A 13,091-nucleotide genomic window follows, 5' to 3' on the forward strand; every position below is an offset into this window, starting at 1 on the left:
AAAATCGCTGGATAAAAGGTGGGGTCCACAGTCGTAAATTTCTCAATGCAGATTGCCTACTGGAAACGGATTGGCTATTGGGACGCGGATTGCGTCCAACCCCCGCCCGGACGGTAATCTGTCCGGGTAGGGCTCCATGGGGCCCACTGTGATGTAGGTGTTTTATCCACGCCGTTAACCATTTTCTTAAATAATTTTAAAATATTATCCTAAAAGTGAGGCAAGTACATGTCTTAAGTGGACCACAAAGTGGGGATTGAATGTCCGCCATTAAAAACTTTTTGGGAGTTCGGATCAAGCTGATATTTGTGTTTTCACTTCATCCAAGTCTACATGATCTTATTAATAGGTTGGATGGTAAAAAAAACATCACGGTGGCCCTTAGAAAGGTTTCAACGGTGGTGTCATTATCACGGCAGCTTCCGTTGGTGTGGTTCACTGGAGCTATGGACCTGTTTCATTTTTAAGATGATATATTGAAATGATCTAAGAAAGCAATGAATGGCATGGATAAGAGACTTACATCACTGTGGGTCCCATAGAGCTATATACAAACAGATTACCATCCGGGTAGGGTAGGACGCAATCCGCGTCCTTGGCTATTGACCCTGCCACTAGCCAATGGCTAGTGGTCGGGGCTTTATGGGCCACCATAATGTATGTGTTTCATCCATGTCGTCCGCCACGCATTCTTACTGATCATTTTTGGCATGAGACCAAAAATGAGGTTGATCCAAACCTCAAGTGGACTGCACAGTGTTGATTAAACGGCCACCATTATAAACTTCTTGGGGGCCACAAAGTTTTGGGTCAAGTCAGTATATATTTTCTCTTCGTCGAAGTCCGCATGACATAATCAACATGAAAAATAACCATTACAGTGGGTTCTAATAGGTTTTTAATGGTGGACATTCAATTACTACTGTTTCCCATGGTGTGGTACAACTAAGATTTAGATGCAACTCGTTTTTGGAATCAAGCCCTAAAATTATCTTTCAAAATGGATGGACGGTTTGGATAAAACATAAACATCATGGTGGGGTCCACATAAACCAACCACTAGCCACCTCGCTGGTGGCAGCGTCATGTCAGGGAGGGAGGTGGTTACTGGACAGTAGGGCTGAAAGTCGGGGGTTGGTTTGTGCTCAACCCTAACCCAACCCAAGATTCCTACTCAACCCTAACCCAACCCCAGTTTGGGAATTCTCAACCCAAGTGGGCTTGGTCAGGTTGATCAGGTGAATACATGCTAATATTTTTGTTATTACGTTAGTGTATTGTGTTTACAGTACACATCTTATTTTTTATAGCTACGATTTTATTTATTATATATATAGTTATTTATTGTAAAAAAAATGCTATGTTTTTAAACAAACAAGTTAAAATATAGGACAACTATTCATTTAAAAGTTGTGTTGTGTAGCATGCAAACCATTTGGGAGAGAGAAATATAGGGTATCTTGTTACCTTAGAGTTATAAAAATGACGTGGATCAATGAAACCCGACGACATTGGAATTTCATGTGCCTTCAACATAGACAATCAACACTCAATTATAATTTATAACTAACTTATATATCGATAGGTTCGAAATGGTTCGGGCAAACTTGAGACCTCAGCCCGAGCTCAACTCAAGTTTTATGAGGTTTGTGTTTGTATAGCCCAAGCCCAAGATTGAACCCGATACATCCTACCCGAGCCCAACCCAATATCCGATTGATCATGGGTCGGTCAGGTTGAACCCGCCCAACTTTTAGCCCTTCTAGACAGTGCTCTATGAGCGTGCGCCCCCCCCCCCCCCCCAAAGATATATGTGTTTTATCCACACCGTTCATCTACCTTTTCATATAATTTTTGGGCTCATGTCGTATTCAAATCTCAAGTGGATCACACTATAAGAAAACAATGGTAATTGATCGCCCACCATTAGGGGTGTACATCGAGTCGAACCTAGTCGAGCTGGCCTCAGCTCGACTCAGCTCAGCCACTAGCTGACCTCAGCCTGAACTCGGCTTGGCTCGGTCCTCGAGCTTAACTGGCCAACTCGGCTCGTTTCAGTCAATAGCTCGGGCCAGTTCGAGCCGAGTTCACAATTGTAGCATTTTCACAAACACTTGGACTGCACCTTCAAAATCTTATTGTATTTGAGACAGCAACAATGCTTTTACAGGTATTTTATCAAACACCTTCTAAGCAACATAAAAATCAAGAAAAAAAGGGTTTGGTTTCATATACATACCTTCCTTGCCGCCAGCCACACTTCTTTGACTCATTTCATCAAACACTTGGTGAGCAACATCAATATCAAAGTAACCGAGTCACTGAGCTGGTTCGATCTGAGTTCGATTCGAGCTGGGTTCGATCCAGCTCGACTTGGCTCGAACTCAGCTTCAAACCGAGTCGAATCAAGCTTTTTCTAGTGGAGCTAAGCGAGCTAATCGAGCTAGCTCGGTTCATGTACACCCCTACCCACTAGAGCTGGGCATTTCATACCCGAACCGGTGGATCAGACCCGATCTGACCCGATTTGAACAGAACCGATGGTCAGGATCGGTCAGGATCAGTCAGGATGATCCAGATTCGAATTTTTTTCAGGTCGAATCTGGATAGGCCCTGTTCCGAACCGACCCGATCCGGAATCCGATCCGATTGGATCCGATTCGGACTGACTTGATCCGAACCGTCTATATTTGAAATGGGTTTTGAAACAGGTTTCAGCTATTTACCTTTGTAGTGGTATGCAAGAAGCTTTTGCTTTCAACCATGTGATTAACTTGGGTGTGAAATGGAAGAACCGATCGTAGAGAAGCAGACGGAAACTGTCTCTGTGAACTTGTGTGGGTTAGAAAATGAGAGGGAGACAAGAGATAGTTCACCCATCAAACGATCATGGTTGCTGCACGTGGCATACAAAGGGGAGGAGGCCAGAAGAACAACTCAAATGTCGCACGTGTGACAGAGAAGCGAAGTAAGCAAAGAGTACCTGCTCAAGCTATTGCATCCTACCCTTGCCCGTCTCCGCCCCGAACGGGCAGTTTTGTGGGTGGGCCGACCATTATGTATCTGTTTATCCAAGCCGTCCATCCCTTTTCTCTTGTAATTTTAAGGCATGGATACAAAAATGAGGCAGATCCTACGATTAAGCTGACCACGACAAATAATAAGCTCGGTTGCATTAAACACATGAGGCATTAAATGACAGTTGCACTAAGCGCAAGAGTAATCTTTGGTGTGGTCCACTTAAGCGTTGAATGTGCCTCGTTTTTGCATTTAGGCCTTAAAATGATAACAGAAAAGGGATGGACGGCTTGGATAAACGGATGCATCATGATGGGCCCACCCGCAGATCTGCCTGTTCGTGCCAGAGATGGGCGGGGGTAGGACGCAATCCATGTCCCGAATCCATGCATTAAATGAGGGAACGGATTGGCTACACCCCTACACCAGCCCCATAGCTGGTGGTCGGTGCTATGTGGGACCCACCATGATGTTTGTGTTTCATCCATTCTGTTCATCCATTTTTACATATCATTTTAGGCTTTTGCACCAAAAATTAAAGGGATATAAATCTCATATTGACCACACCACATGAAAACAATAGTGATTGGATATCCACCATTAAAATCCTCCTAAGGCACACTATACTTTTTATTTGACATCCAATCTGTTGATTAGGTCATACAGGCCTAGATGAAGGGAAAAAATAAAAATCAGCCTGATCCAAAGCTTTTATGGCCCCCAAAATGTTTTTACTGGTCAACGTCATTCAACACTGTTTCCTGTAATGTGGTCCACCTGAGATTGGGATATAACTCATTTGTTGTCTCATATTGTAAAATTATCTTAAAAAATATATGTATGGCATGGATGAAACACACACATCATGGTGGGGCCCACAGAGCACCGACCACCAGCCATTGGCGGGTGTCGGGGGGAGTAGCTAATCCGTTTCCATTAAACGACGTACAGGTGAATTCTCATTATGAGATCTCTTCTGCAATTCCACCCGCCGTTTCTCTCTCCCCAACATCAGCCCTTTTTAGTTTTTACATTGCTTTTGAGAAAGGATTTCATCCTCTGGTAGTGTGATGGATGATGATATGCAGGCGCTTAAAAATTACTTAAATATTATATACGTGGCATACTATAAATCAAATTAAACCGTCCAAATTATGTCTCATATCTTAGATGCATTATGAACCAATAACTGTACTTATTTGATTACCTGACTTTTAGATTGGTTGGAATTTTATTGGACAATTAAAAATGAAAATATCCAATGGTTTTATTTTAAGAAGCAAGTGTCCATGAATCAGAGGTTATGATTGTTCAGCCAATCTTACTTTTGACATGTAACTTAGAAAAATTCGAGTCAATAGATGCCACGTGTACCATTTTCCAAGTGCATGCGTATCAAGTGTCATATGCAGCCAGAGCATTTCAAATAACTCTCATCTCTTTTTTCTTTTTCTTTTTTATTCTTTTCAAATGGTTATTCTCTTCCTTTTTCAGAATTGAGAGAATCTGAAAAAATCTTCAGAGATATGTATTCCCTTTTCTATTCGAAATTTATATTCTTTTGTAATGGAATTTTGCATTTCCTATTTTCAATTCCATCTCTGTTTACTGCTTTCAACTGTATCTCTGCATTTTCTCTTTCGTTGTAGAACTCTTTCTTCTTGGATTTGCAATATCCTTAGTAGTTTTTTTTTTTTTTTTTTCCTGCTTTTGTGAATTGAAATTCCAAATATTTTGTAGATTTCTAGAGGTTTCTGGAATTGTCGGTCATACGAGGAGAAAAATGACCTTTTCTTTTTAATTGGAGGATATAAACATTACTCCCAACCAGATGGAAAGATCAGATCTTGCACAAGTGTTATCAGTTGGCACATGTGATTCATGTGGAACAAAAAAAAAAAAAAACATATTGAAAATTCTCTGGTTTTTCTTTTTCAAACTTCTGGTTTGGAGTTAAGAAACCTTTTCTTCACGCATTGATCGCTTGTTACTTCTTTTGTCAATTTTCTCTTGAAATCTAGGTTAATCCGAACAATGCTCAATCTGATCCGACTCGGTTTTCCTGCCCGAGTCGGACTCGGATCGGATCAGGCCATGTATATTCCGGACCTATTCGAGTCAGGCGACCTGGACTCGGTCCCGGATCGGAACGAGTTCGGGTTAGCCCATCGAGATTTCAGATAGGATCGAGTTAGACCCAATCCGATCCGACTCGGTCCGATGCCCAGCTCTACTACCCACCAATAAAAACTTCCCAAAGCCATTGTTTTTTTGTTATCCAACCTGTTGATTAGGTTACACGGATTTGGATGAAGAGAAAACACAAATATCATATTCATCAAAAACTTTTGTGGTTCCTAAAAAGTTTTTAACGGTCGGCACTAAATCATCACTGTTTCTTTGACTGCGGTCCACATGAGATTTTGATCATCCTTATTTTTACTCTCATGCCCTAAAATGATACGAAAAAGTGGATGGATGGAGTGGATAAAACACATACATCATAGCGGGTCCCACAGAGTACCGTCCATGCGCAATAAGTGTCTGTGCCGGTCACTTGACACCAATGGGCCCACTTCTATGATACGATACTTCTATTCTTGTAGGAATTGAGGTTGGGTCCTCAGTCCGTACTAGTGGAGCCCACGCTTTAACGATCAGACGGTTGATCTGGTGGGTCCCACTAAAAACCCATTTCAGGGCCATGATCCGAAAAATGAAGTAGATTCAAATCTCAGGTGACCATAATACAGGAAACAGTGGTAATCAGCCATTGAAAACTTCTCCTGAGCCACAAAAGTTTTAGATCAAGCTGATATTTGTGTGGTCTCTTCATCAAGGTCTTTGTGACCTTATCAACGGGTTGGATGGCAAATAAACATTCCGGTGGCCCCCATGAGGTTTTTAATGATGGGATTCAATCACTACTGTTTCCTAATGGTCCACCAAAGATTTAGATCTACTTCATTTTTTGAATCATGCCCTAAAATGAGCTTTCAAAAATGATGTACGGTATAAATGTAAGGCCCATACATCACAGTGGGCCCCATATACTTCATTCAGTGGGCCCTGTTGTGGACAGTGAACGGACCCAATCTCAAAATCATTCTATCCATTCGATTGGTGGATTCTTTCATTGACCATTAACCGGCGGTAGAAAGCAGGCACATAAATGAACGATCTAGATCATCCGTGATGGCCTACCAGTACAGTATATTCTTGATCGAAGGGGTAGTTTGGATGCTGGAAAGCCAATTCAAAATTGGCATTTTGATGTCCTCATATTTTATTTTCTTTTTTCTTTTTAAAACACACCCACGTCACAGACATTCACACGCTTCTTTTTAAAAATCCCCCACCGGCCCTCACACTACATGGACACTCGGGGTTGAAATAAAGTCCAATCAGTGGGCCGAGGTTAGACCGGGCTAACCTAAGGGGCCGGTTTGGAGGGATTTGCGGGGTTTAAATCTCCTAATTGTTTGACACCATAAAGTAACTGGCGGTTTCAAATCCCTTAAACGGGGGGCTTGAAATTCATGAAAGCTTGGATTACATTTAAATTTTTTTCAAGAGTTGCATGTGTAACATGTGTGTCGCTAGATTATTAATCTATTGGACACATGACCCATTAATGATATCCCAAAATAATTAAATTATCAATTGCATCACTATAATTACTTTAATACAATGATCAGTGGCATCAAAACATTGTCCATGTAAATCAACGGTTAAAATTTGTTAATTAGTCATTCAGATGTGATCTTGTGCTTATAGCCATCCCAAACTTGGAATTTTATGGTTTTTGGACAAAGTATATATTTCAGCAGGCTTATTACAACTATTGTGTCAAATATTACATACGTTCACTTATTAGAGATATTAAAGTTGATTTAGTAATTAAATTCAAACATCATTAAATATACTATACTATGCATAGTTGCTTTCGAATTAAGGTTGATTATGAATCCAGGGTACCAAACACAGTAAAGAGGATTTCAAATCTAGGGAGTCTCAAATCCAGGGGATTCAGAATCCAGAGGGTTCCAAATCCATGCTCCCAAACGCGCCCTAAGGCTTAACTCGACCTGCATACCTAACCTGAGCTCATGACAGGACAAAATGGACAGGGCCGAGCCTAGCCCTGTAAGTTAGTAATTGGTTCAGCTTGAGCCTAACCTAAGCATGAACCTATTACAACAATCAGAAATTAAAATGGTCATTTAGAAGCTTAATTGCTACTAATAGTCATCTAAAAAATATTAATTGTTATTAATAGTCATAAAAGAGTTTGTCTGATTAGTCATAAATGCATGTAGTCAAATTTTAAAAAATAATAATTATTTACTTTTGCATTTGAAACAAACAAGTCCCTTGTTATGTGATGCAGGTGTGTGCTATGTGGCAGAAGCTTGTGGGCCCTACAATGATGTATATGTTTCATCCATGCCGTTCATTAATTTTGTTAGGTCATTTTTAGGCATGATCCCAAATTGATGGCAGATCAAAAGCTTAAGTGGTCCACAATGAGAATAATGACATCTACTATTGAACCCACTGTTTTTTTGTGTAGTCCACTTGAGCTTTCGACCTACCTCCTTTTGAACTCATACACTAACATGAATTGAAAAAATTATATGAGCCGTGTAGATATAACATATGCATTATGATGGGGCCTAAAAATTTTGACTCAGGAGGATGTCGAAATTTAGAGGCGAAAATTCCACCCATTGATGTGGGTGGGATTAGATAAGTCCTGCACATTATAGTCAAAGGTGGCATTGTGGTTGGTGAGCAGAGCCATGCTAAGGACAATGCCATCCTATCGAAACTTTTTAGGTAAACCAAACAGGCCTTAAAATTGTGGTTCAACGTATCACCCGGGTCTTGTCTATATTGGTGTAAGACAGGAACATCAAATCATCTCTCTCCTTAAAATTGTGGTCCAACATATCACCCGAGTCTTGTCTATAGTGGTGAAACACGGGAACATCAAATCATCTCTCTCTCTCTCTCTCTCCATCATAGCTGTCGTCTCATTGGGCTCACTGCAACAAAGAGAATAATGAACTAGTGCTCACGAAGAACACGTTCGTGTCCCTTGTGTTGTTAGAAAGTCTTCACCGCCTACGACCAGTCGTAGGGATTGCTTGACCGGTCGTAGGGGTCATCTCGACCGGTCGTAGTCCGCTCGACTCAAAGTCCAGGGAGCTCTATTCTTTGGTGTCCGGGATTCACGATCAGTCGCAGGGATTGCTCGACCGGTCGTAGGGGTCCTACGACCAATCATGGCCATCCTACGACTAGTCGTAATTACGCAGATTCGTTTCCGAATATGTGCGGATTGCGGATTTGAGTCCTTTCGCAACAAGGATGCGGAAGAGAGTTTCCTAAAACTATAAATAAGGGTCCCTAGGGCTATTTTAAAGGATGAAAAAGCTTTCTAAAGGGTTCTAGGGTTATCAAAGGGTGTAACAAGGGTGATATTCGAGGTTGTTCGAATCGGGTAAGTCCTTTCTCTTGTAATTTCTATTTCATAGTGGATTTCTGTCATTTTGTGTTGTGGTTTTTTCCCGCAAGAGTTTTCCACGTTAAAACTTTGTGTTCTTTTGTGATTGCTTAGTGCCATTGTATTGCTATCCTAAATCTAGATCTGTGTGGTTCCGCAACATAAATCCCCAACAAGTGGTATCAGAGCAATTGTTGAGGCACAGATCTGAATCTGCAGAATTAGTAATAATGAAAAATGACAAGTTTGATATTGAGAAGTACTCAGGCAAAAATAATTTTGAGTTATGGAAAGTTAAGATGATTAGCCTGTTAACCAAGTAAGGCGAGATTAAGACTCTTGAGGAGTGGAAATCTACCATGAAAGATGATGAATGAGAAAACCTTGATAGCAATGCTTTAGCCTCTATCCGTTTATGTCTCACGGATGAGGTTCTCTATAATGTTTTGAGGGAGAAAACTGCGGCTGGTTTGTGGGCGAAGTTAGAGAACATCTATGCAAAGAAGTCCTCTAAAAATCACCTACACTTGAAGCTACAGTGTTATTCCTTCAAGATGACAGAGGGTGGAGATCTAGAAGCCCATATCAGCAACTTTAATAAATTGATGTGCAAATTGCTGGATATGGAGGAAGCGGTCAAAGACGAGGAACAGGTATGTATATTGTTGAATTCTCTTCCTGCATCATAATAGTCTTTCAGGGACATGATGTGCACAACAAATAAAACCCTAAGTGTTGACACAGTAATCTCAGCCCTTCAAGGGAAGACTATGAGAAAGTTAAACGGTGACATGGGGGCATCTTCCGACGTACTGATTACGAGGGGCAGAGATTCTGAGCGAGGTACAAGGTCCTCAAGACCTAGATCCAAATCCAAGGGCAAGGGCAAAGGAAAATTAAAGTGTTAGAATTGTGGGTTGTCTACACATGAAGAAGGATTGTAGAAATCCTAAAACGAAGAAAGAAAATTCAACGACTTCTTCCAAGGAGGCCAATGTGGTCACATCTGATGAAGAATCAAGTGGTGGTGACGTTCTATCTGTTCCCATGATTGGTCACTTACACGACAATCATAAAGATGAGTGGATACTTGACACAGGAGCATCTTATCACATGACTCCTCATCGGAGTTGGTTTACCATTTACAAGGAATGTGATGGTGGACAGGTTTTTATGGGCAATGACAATGCCTGTAATGTTGTGGCTATTGGCACGGTGAGCATCAAGATGTTTGATGGGATGGAGCGTACCTTGACTGACGTCAGGCACGTTCCTAATATGAAGAAAAGTCTGATTTCTCTTGGTGCACTCGAGGCTATAGGGTACAAGTTCACTGGTATTGATGGTATCCTTAAAGTTTCAAAAGGGGCACTCGTGGTTATGAGAGCGCAAAGGCATGGAAACCTTTACAGGTTGATTGGGGGCACTTCGGCAGGTGGAACAGCAACAGCTATTGCAGATTGCACGTCTCTACGTATGTGGCATGCTCGTTTAGGCCACATGAGCGAGCGGAGCATGAAGGTACTTTCTGATCAGTGTTTGATTCCAGTTTTTAAAAATTCTGATTTAGATATATACAAGCATCGTATATATGGCAAACAATCTAGACTGTCTTTTAAATCTGGAAAACATGTTTGTAAGGGAGTGCTTGATTATGTGCACTCTGACGTATGGGGGCCATCGCCAGAAGTTTTCATTGGGGGGTCGTCATGGTTTGTTTCATTCATTGATGACTACTCCAGGAAAGTTTGGGTTTACTTCATGAAACGTAAATCCAAAGTTTTCACCATATTCAAGCAATGGAAGGCAATAGTGGAAAAATAGTCAGGGCGAAAAATAAAGATTTTAAGGACTGACAATGGTGGAGAATTTACTTCCACTGAGTTTAATGATTATTGCAATGATGAAGAGATCATCAAGCACAACACAGTGCGCCACATGCCCGAGCAAAATGGTGTGGTTGAGTGAATGAATCGAACTTTCCTGGAGAGGGCTAGATGCATGTTAAGTAAGGCTACGTTGGACAAGGACCTATGGACTGAGGCCGTTAACATGGCTTGCTATTTGGTGAACCGGTCTCCTTCAACGACAATTGAATGTAAAATCCCAGAGGAAGTATGGAGTGGTCAGAAAATCAAGTGATCAGAAAATCGACTACTCAGGTCTACGCATATTTGGTTGTAAAGCTTACTCTCATGTACCGTCAGTTGAGAGAAATAAGCTAGACCATAGAGCCAAAAAGTATATATTTGTTGGCTATGGCATTGGTATGAAAGGTTATAGGTTATTCGACAAGGTCACACGCAAGGTCATCACTAGCCGTGACATCAGATTCGATGAAAGCTCTTTATTTTGCAAGAATGATCAAAAGGAGTAAGAAGAACTAGAAATGGTGATTGTAAACGTCCAGATTGATACAGATGATACACAGGTAGAGACAGATGTGAAGACAGAGGTACAGGGTCAGGTGGAGCAGCCACCTGTGAGAAGGAATCCACCGCGTGATCGTAGGTTACTGGCAAGATATAAGGACGACTCTAATATTACATATGCCCTCATTACAGATGAGGGGGACCCGTCTACTATTCAGAAGGCTCTTGATGAGCCTGATGCAGAAAAGTGGAAGGCGTCTATGGATGATGAGATGGACTCGTTGCACAAAAATCACACATGGGAGCTGGTGGAGCTTCTTGTGGGCCGAAAAGCGATCGGATGCAAGTGGTTATTCAAAAGGAAACAGGATAGATACAAAGCAAGGTTGGTAGCGAAGGGTTATGCTTAGAGAGAAGGAATCGACTTCACAGAGATATTCGCGCCGGTGGTTAAGCAGGTATCTATCAGATTCGTGTTGGCACTGGTTGCCCAATACGATCTCGAGCTAGAACAGATGGATGTGAAGACTGCATTCCTGCATGAGGAATTGGAAGAGCAGATCTACATGAAGCAACCAGAGGACTACGAACTTAAATGGGTAGAGAAAAAGGTTTAAAGGTTAATGAGGTCGTTGTATGGCCTGAAACAGTCGCCTAGGCAGTGATATAAAAATTTGATTCTTTCATAGTGAGTCAGAAATTTACTCGGAGTGAATACGATCACTGTGTCTATTACAAGACACTGAGTGATGAAAAATTTATCATCCTAGTACTTTATATTGATGATATGTTGATCGCCTATCATGATATGTCTGAAATCAACATACTGAAGACTCAGTTATCAGGGACATTCAAGATGAAAGATCTGGGGGCTGCAAAGAGGGTTCTCGGCATAGATATTCATAGAGACAGGAAGAGGAGCAGGCTTTGATTATCACAGGCAGAATACCTTGAAAAGGTATTGATCAAGTATAGGATAAATGAGGCAAAGTCAGTAAGCGTTCCCCACGCAGCTCACTTCAAGCTTTCCTCAGAACAATGTCCTAAATCTAATGAGGAAAGCAGGTTATGTCTCATGTGCCCTATTCGAATGCGGTTGACAGTTTAATGTATGTCATGGTCTGTACGAGACCGGATATTTCACAGGCAGTTGGTGCTGTGAGCAAATACATGTCAAACCCGGGCAAGTAACATTAGGAGGCGGTGAAATGGCTACTTCGATACATTCGAGGTACAAAAGACTACGTCTTAACTTTTGAGAAAACAGGGACAAAGTTGGTAGGGTATGTGGATTCTGACTATGCAGGCAGTATAGATTCTAGGAAGTCTACTTCAGGATACTCATTTGTACTATCGGGTGGAGCAATCAGTTGGATGTCGAAGCTTCAGTCCGTGGTGGCTCTTTCCACGACCGAAGCAGAATATATGGCAATGACGGAAGCATTTAAAGAAAGTGTTTGGCTCAGAGGTATGATAAATCAATTGAGACTTCAGCAGGAGGCTGTGTCGGTTAACTGTGACAGCGAGAGCACTATCAATTTGGCTAAAAATTCTGTTTATCACTCATGTACTAAACACATTGATGTTCGTCACCACTTTATCCGACAGGTGCTCGAGGAAGGAGGCGTCACATTGGAAAAGATTCACACCAGCGTGAATCCAGTAGACATGCTCACCAAGGTCGTTCCTACAGAGAAGTTCAAGTTCTGTGCAACTTCTCTAGGCTTGGCATTGGCGTAAAAGAAGGACAGAGTATGCACGAGAAGAGTTGATTGAAGCTATGATGCGATGAAGAGATAAGAGGAGAGGTCAAGGTGCTACACGATTAAAAGTTGAAGACTTGGTGGAGATTGTTGTCAGAAAGTCTTCACCGCCTATGACCGGTCGTAGGGATTGCTCGACCGGTCGTAGGGGTCGTCTCGACCGGTCGTAACTCGCTCGACTCAAAGTCCAGGGAGCTCTCTTCTTTGGTGTCCGGGATTCACGACCAGTCGTAGGGATTGCTCGACCGGTCGTAGAGGTCCTACAACCAGTCGTGGCTATCCTACGACTAGTCGTAATTACACAGATTCGTTTTCGAATTTGTGTGGATTGGGGATTTGAGTCCTTTCACAACAAAGATGCGGAAGGGAGTTTCCTAAAACTATAAATAAGGGTCCCTAGGGCTATTCTAAGGATGAAAAGGCTTTCTA

The sequence above is a fragment of the Magnolia sinica genome, chromosome 3 (genome assembly GCF_029962835.1).
Source record: "Magnolia sinica isolate HGM2019 chromosome 3, MsV1, whole genome shotgun sequence".
Classification (NCBI taxonomy): domain Eukaryota; kingdom Viridiplantae; phylum Streptophyta; class Magnoliopsida; order Magnoliales; family Magnoliaceae; genus Magnolia; species Magnolia sinica.